General features: G+C 34.6%; 1 pseudogene; it reads right to left on the bottom strand.

Annotated features, from left to right (window-relative positions):
* Positions 1-357: 357 nt before the first annotated feature.
* On the bottom strand, positions 358-2,222 carry LOC102484244 (SNW domain-containing protein 1-like; annotated as a pseudogene).
* Positions 2,223-7,209: the final 4,987 nt, after the last annotated feature.

Genomic DNA, 7,209 nt, shown 5'->3' with positions numbered 1-7,209 from the left:
AAAACACCTAGGAGCTAATCAGAGAGAGAAAGGTCTGAGTGCAAAGGCACTTATTTTGTTCTGTTTTGTATACTCAAATATTTTTCATTTGTTGTTTTACTATGAAACTATTTTTTTTTTGTCTAAATGTTTTTATTTGAAACAAATAGTTGAATCAAGGAAGAGCTTACATTCCCTACTTCAAATTAAAACAGCAGAATAAGGATAGAATTCATTTGGTAGGACAGTTCCAATATCAACTTACTCATTGTGGTTGGGGTAATTTTATTCATAAGCAGTTGCTCTTACACAAAATACTAACCCCAAACTAACAGTGTCACACAAAAGGGGAGCGGTCTTGGTTTTATGGGGGTGGGGGGCTACTTTATGTTCTATATGCCAAAAGGCGGGAGAAGCACAAACACGACCTGCTCTTTAAAAAAATACTAGTTCAAGGTAGAATTTTTTTATCCCCTGTACTTCAGTAATAAAAAGTAGCGCTGGGATCTGGCACCCAGATTTGGTTTTTATCTTGATCATTTACAAAGTGTTCCCCCATATGACTTGCATCATTCACAATGAAGAGAGGTGTTATCTACTCCTTTCTCCTCTTCTTGTCTTCATGCTCATGTTCCTTGGGACGGCTGCTGTCTGAAGGTCTTTTAGGGCCACCATGTTGTTTGGCTTCTTCCAAAAACTTGTCCAAACCAAAAGGATCTTCCTCAAACTGAACTGGTCCCTCTCGTCCTCTCTGTCTATGGTCTGAATCAGAAAACTCCTTGTCAGGAACAAATCTGTTGGTCTTTATTCTGGCTTCTAGGTCATCACCATACATGTCCTTGTCCAGATTTGTACTGGGCCTATAAATATTCTGGGCCATATCTTTACCACGTCTCCAGGCTTGATCATAAACATTGTAAATTTCATCTTCTCCACCTGCAAATCCACTGTCCATACTCTTGGATTGGTTGAAGAGCTGCTGGTTGTATTGAACTTCATTGGAAGTGCGTGGATTGGGCACACCAAAAGCAATGACTTCACTGATGTCCCGATTTTCATTTCTCTGCAGTTTAGACCTCTTATCAGGAGCTGCTCTGGAAGGATTCCTATCATTCTGTCTCTCTTTTCACCTATCATGCCAGATTTCATCTCTCTCACGTGCCTCCCCATCCTCTTTTTCTACCTGGGTTTTGATTCCAGCTCTCCTCTCTCTGGCTTTTTGGGCCATTTCTCTAAGTTTCTCTTCATGCTTCTCCTTTTCTTTTTGAGCCATCTTTCTCTCTACTTGGGCACGCATTTCCACAGCTTCACGAGCCTTCTGATCAGCAATGTAGAGGGCTTCAGCCAGTTTGGCAAAATTTTCATGTATATGTACTGTTTGTAGTCCTCTTCCATCAGCAGCTAGACGTTTGTCTAATGGAATTGTATAACCCTTTGCATTTTTCCAGTTTGAAATGCAAGGGGGAATCTTCCACTCTTGTTGTTCCTTTACAGTCATCTTTCTGCTGGGAGAATGCATGACAGGTGCAGGAGGAGAAGGTGGTCCCCGGGGAATTTTCTTATTAATCTTGAATCTTGGTGGCTCCATTGGACCTTTCTGCATTTCTACCATTCAAATAACCCTCTGTTTAGGTCCAGAGTTGAAAGCCACTCCTTGCTGAGATGGCGTATACCGAATATACTAAGCAGGAGCCAGTTTATCAGCTGCTCGAACAGGCATGGAGGCAGCAACCTTGTGTGATACAGATTTCTCTAAGGCTACCCTTGTCTTTTCTGTTATCTCTTCAATAGCTTCTTCATTGGGTCTTTGCAGATCTAGATCATCTGCATTCATAACCTCCTTTGGAACCAGGTCAGTGTATTTACTATAAATGACCTTGTCTTTTGACTGACCCTGTCGAGCGATTGCATCGTATTTAATTTTTCCTTCAGGATCCACCTGAATGGCTAGTGCATTCGACATTTTTTTTCTCATGCTCGCTTCGGCAGCACATATACTAAAATTCAACATTTTTTTCTTTCAATGGGTATTGGGCCACATGAATCTCTGGAAAGCCTCATCCATCTCCAAAATCCTCTAATAACCGAGGTATCCATCCTTTCCGGTACCCGTAAGGTGGAGGTTCTCTTCGGTATGAGACCAATGAAGTCTGCTGTGATTTTGGGGATCTTGCTTTTTCTTCAGCCTCAAGCCGGTGCTGAGATAGCTGAGTAGGTACAGGTAAAAAGCTGGTGAGCGCCATATTCTTCACTTTTTCCAGCACGAGCGACAGCCTGAAACTATTTGTTGAATTGCAATGTTTTTGGTACTTAAAACCCAAATTCAAGATTATCTATTCAACATTGTATAACTACGCATATTTATTAGAATAAAATTCTCAATATAATATAGCCATTATTTGAGGAAAGACAGAAGCAGAACTAGGGAGGCTTTAAAATAGAACTGTTTTTATTAAATAAAAAATAAACTGGGATTGCTCACACAAATATTTGAGGACTGATTTGCTTACTCAAAATTATATAATAACGTAACAGCATAAATTGAATTGAATCTGTCCATTTTATGTACCTAGATGGTAAAGATAGGCCATACCTGAAAAATCATAAAAATTAGACCCATGTTTTTTCATGGATATGAAAAGTAATTTTGTCTAGCCTCTCAGCTAAAATCTATCTTCCTGAGTAGCAAGTGAATGAGCACAAAATGTTCAGAAAATTTTGTGCTTATTGAAAAAAGACTCATGATTAGTAATTGACATATTTTGCCAGCTAACTCCTATATTTCAGAAGATGGATAATTCAGAACAAATGATAAAATAGACTAAATAAACAATTTTGTTTGCAAAAGAGCAAGCAGGCTATTTATGAAAGACCCTCCCTTCAGATAAAGCAAGGCAAATGGTTATTTCTAGTTAATGAATTATTTACATCTCATAGTTGCACTGTCCCAATATACAAACTGAATCTAAAACCTAAGGAAGATATTCTAGGGGCAATAATTAGAGACTTTGTCCATAAAATTTCAGAGTTCAAGCTCTTACAGGTTATCAACCAAATGTTTGACCATTGCCCTTCTGTCTAGCTCATAAAATACTGTTCAGGACTTTTCTCTATCTTGGAGGTGTCACAGAATAACACAGAGTACAGAGCAGTGGTTGACTACATAATTCTGGAACCCAACTACTGCTGTTCAAGTATTGCCAGACTTTTTTCTTGGATATATAACTTTGGGTAGGTTATTAAACCTCATGACCTTAGATTTCTGATCTGCAAAATGAGCACAATAATGATACTTCAATGCTTATAACTTAACAATTAGATTCTTATTTTAGTTAGCTCTTATGTTTAGTTGATTACAATTGTCCTTACTATGAAGTAATATAACTATTTAGACCAACTTAATTTAAATATATCATTTGAAATATTTTTATTAAAACTACATTTGCAACTTATACAAGTTGTTATGGAACTAATACTGCCATGTTTAATGCACATAATTTCCCTATTACTTAATGCCATTGATTTTTTTAGAGAGAACCAAATTTATAAATACAGCTCCTATATTTACAGATAAAAAATGAGTCCAAAAGAGACAAGTGACACAAATATTTTTAAAACACATTAAAAAATAAAAAATAAAGAAAAATTGCAAAGATCTCATGCATAAACAATTTTATTGTATAAGAGATCTAAAAACTAGGGCCAGTATCTGTCTCTAAAAAAAAAAAATCTAAAAACTACTTAAAATCCTTCAAAACAAAAAGGATCCTTGTATTTAAGTTTCTCCAAACAATTTATTCAGAAAACATGCATTGAATATTAATTGTGTGCAAGTCACTGTAGTAAATGCTAAATTTAAAAAATTTAAATAAACAATGATTAAAAAATATGTGGGTAAAACAAAGACAAAGACAGTATTCTGAAAATGACAAGAAAGAAACACCAAGTTACTTCAAAAAGTTACCCCATTAGACTAAGAGCAGAACTCTCAATAGAAACAATACAGGCAAGGAAAGAATAGGAAGACCTATTTAAAACTCTCAAAGAAAAACAATTACAGCCAAAAATACTATACCTGGCAAGATTATACTTCAATTGTGAAAGAGAAATAAAATCATTCCCAGATAAACAAAACTAAAAAAGTTCACCAAAAGTAGGCCAGCCCTTCAGGAAATACTTAAGAGAACATTATACGTGGACAACTAAAGGGAGAAAAATAAAAGCAAGAGAACACAAAACAAGTAGGAAAAGAAGAATAAGTGACAGGGCTAAATTCACACATGTTAATGATAACCTTGAATGTTAATGGATTAAATTCTCCAACTAAAAGACATAGATCAGCTCAATGGATGGAAAACTGGAACTCTTCATATGTTGCTTACAAGACACACAACTCATTGACAAAGACATGCATAGACTAATAATGAAGAACTGGTAAAAGTTGTTTCAAACAAGTAGAAATGAAAAAATGCAGGAATTGCAATACTGATGTCAGAAAAAATAGACTTTAGGATAAAAAGGGTAAAAAGAAACAAAGTAGAACATGACATAGTTCTGAAAGGATTAATTTATCAATAGCATATAACAATCATAAATATTTCTGCACCCTATGCCAGGGCACCTAAATATGTAAAAGAAAGTTTGCCAGATCTAAAGGGAGATATAGGCTGCAACACATTAATTGTTGGAGATTACAATGCCCCAATGTCACCACTGGACAGGTCATCCAGACAAAAAATAAACAGACACAGGAATGAATTGATACTATAAAACAAATGGACCTGACGGACTTATAGAGAGCATTCCTCCTAACAACAACAAAATACACACTTTTCTCATCTCCATTTGGAATATTTTTAAAGACTGACCAGATAATAGGCCACAAAGCAAGTTCTACGCATTTAAAAAGTTATCTCCAATGATAATGTATACAATACTGTTATTGTCTTGAATGACATGCATCATATTCATGCTGGAAAAAGCAATGTTATACACTGTAAAGATATATGGTGATTAAATGTGAATTTTTAAATAATAATAATAATATCAGAAACTATACCCAGCACCTTCTCTGACTACAATAGAATCAAACAGAAAGAGTCCCCAAAGGGAAAAAAAAAAGGAAATTAAACAACTTACTCCAGAACAACAATCAAATAACTGAAGAAATTAAGCTGAAATCAAAATATTCTTTGTAACTGATAATGAACACACCACTCTTCATAACTTCTGGGACACAGTGAAAGCAGTCATAAGAGGGAAGTTAATAGCCATTTGTTCTCACAAGAAAAAAATAGAAAGGTAGCAAATAAATAACTTAACATCATATCTTAAGGAAAAGCAACAACAACAAAAATAAATAAATAAATAAAATAAGAAAAAAATAGTAAAGATTAAGCCATTAATAAATAAAATAGAGAGTAAAAGAACTACACCAAAAATTTAACAAAAAGCTGATTTTGGGAGAGGATAAACAGAATTAATAAGCCATTAGGTATACTAAGTTAAAAAAAAAAAATAGAGAAAGGAACCGGATAAATAAAATCAGTAATGAAGCTGGTAATATTACAGCCAATATATAAGGAATACAAAGAGAGAGAGAATACTGTGAGCAACTATATAGCAACCAACTAGAAAATCTAAACAACATGGACAAATGTTTGAACATGTACAACTTATCTAGGCTGAACCAGAATGCAATAGAAAGGCTGAATAGGTTAATAACAAGTGATAAGATTAATAAATAATAGTTTCTCTGGGAACTAGCAGTTAGCGTAATGGCTATGTTGGTGGACTCCCATGTAGTCGACCATGGTTCACGTCCCGGACCCGGTGGCTTAGAACTCACACCAGGTGCATGTGCGTGCGTGCCCAAGATCCTGAGAGGAGAATGGAGGAGAAGGGATTGCGGCATGACCATCACCCCTGGAGGGTGATTTCTCACTTTCTGTCTCTATGTTTCTCTCTGTCTGCCTGGCGAGCACACGCGCCCTATAGCAAAAACCTCTCAAAAAAAAATAAATAAATAAATAATAGTTTCTCAACAAAGAAAAACCCACGTCCAGATGATATCACTTCTGAATTTTACAAAACTTTCAAAGAAGAGATCATTTTAACACTTCTCAAACTATTTCTAAAGATTCAAAAGGAAGGAATCTGACCAAATTCATTACTTAAGCCTCAAAAAGATACTAGAAACTGAATTCAATAGCATATTAATATTATATACTACAACCAGGTAGGCTTTACCCAGGGATGCAAGGCTAGTTCAACACACATGAAACAATAAATGTAATACATCACATTAAAAGAAAGGTAAAAATTATGTGATCATATCCATAAATGCAGAAGAAATTTAATAAAATACAACATCCTTTCAGATAAAGATCCTCAGCAAAATAGAGGAAGAAGAAACATTCCTCAACACAAAAGCCATGTATGACAGACCTATTGCAAAAATCATACTGAATAGGGAAAAAACTGAAAGCATTCTCATTAAAAACAGGAACAAGACAAGGGTGCCCACTCTCTCTGCTCCTTTCAACATAGTGCTAGAAGTCTTAGCTAATACAATCAGACAAGAGCTCAAAATAAAAGGCATTCATATGAGAAAAGAAGCTAAACTATTCCTATTTGCAGATGATAAGATATTCATAGAAAAATACAAAAGAATTCTCCAAAAAAAACTCCTAGAAGTAATGTGAATTCAGTAAAGTAGCACAACACAAAGTTAGTATACAAAAATCTATAGCATTTTTATACATCAACACTGAACAGACCAAGACAGAACTGAAGAAAGCAATTCTATTTACAATACTTACAAAACAAATAAGATACGTAGGAGTAAACCTAACCAAAGAGATGAAAGACCTCTACAAAGAAAACTATGAAAAACTGAAAAAAGAAATTGATTATGATACAATAAATAAATAAGTAAATAAATAAATAAATAAAATGGAAGGATATCCTGTGTTCTTGGACTGGATGAATCAATATAATCAAAATGTCAGTTCTAATTAATTTACTATTCAGTGTGATTCAGATCCAATTTCCTATGAAAGTTTTCACAGAAATAGAAAAAGACAATTATAAAAGTTGTCTTGAAACATAATAAACCCCATATCACAAAGGCAATACTGTGTCAAAGGAATAAAATATGAAGTATCTCACTACTTGACTTTAAAATATATTACAAAGCAGTGGTAATCAAAACAGCATGGTATTGGCACA

The sequence above is a fragment of the Tupaia chinensis genome, unplaced genomic scaffold (assembly GCF_000334495.1).
Source record: "Tupaia chinensis unplaced genomic scaffold, TupChi_1.0 Scaffold000606_1, whole genome shotgun sequence".
In the NCBI taxonomy this organism is placed as follows: Eukaryota; Metazoa; Chordata; class Mammalia; order Scandentia; family Tupaiidae; genus Tupaia; species Tupaia belangeri.
The sequence above is the reverse complement of the archived record's forward strand: the minus strand, read 5'-3'. Positions and strand labels throughout refer to the sequence as shown.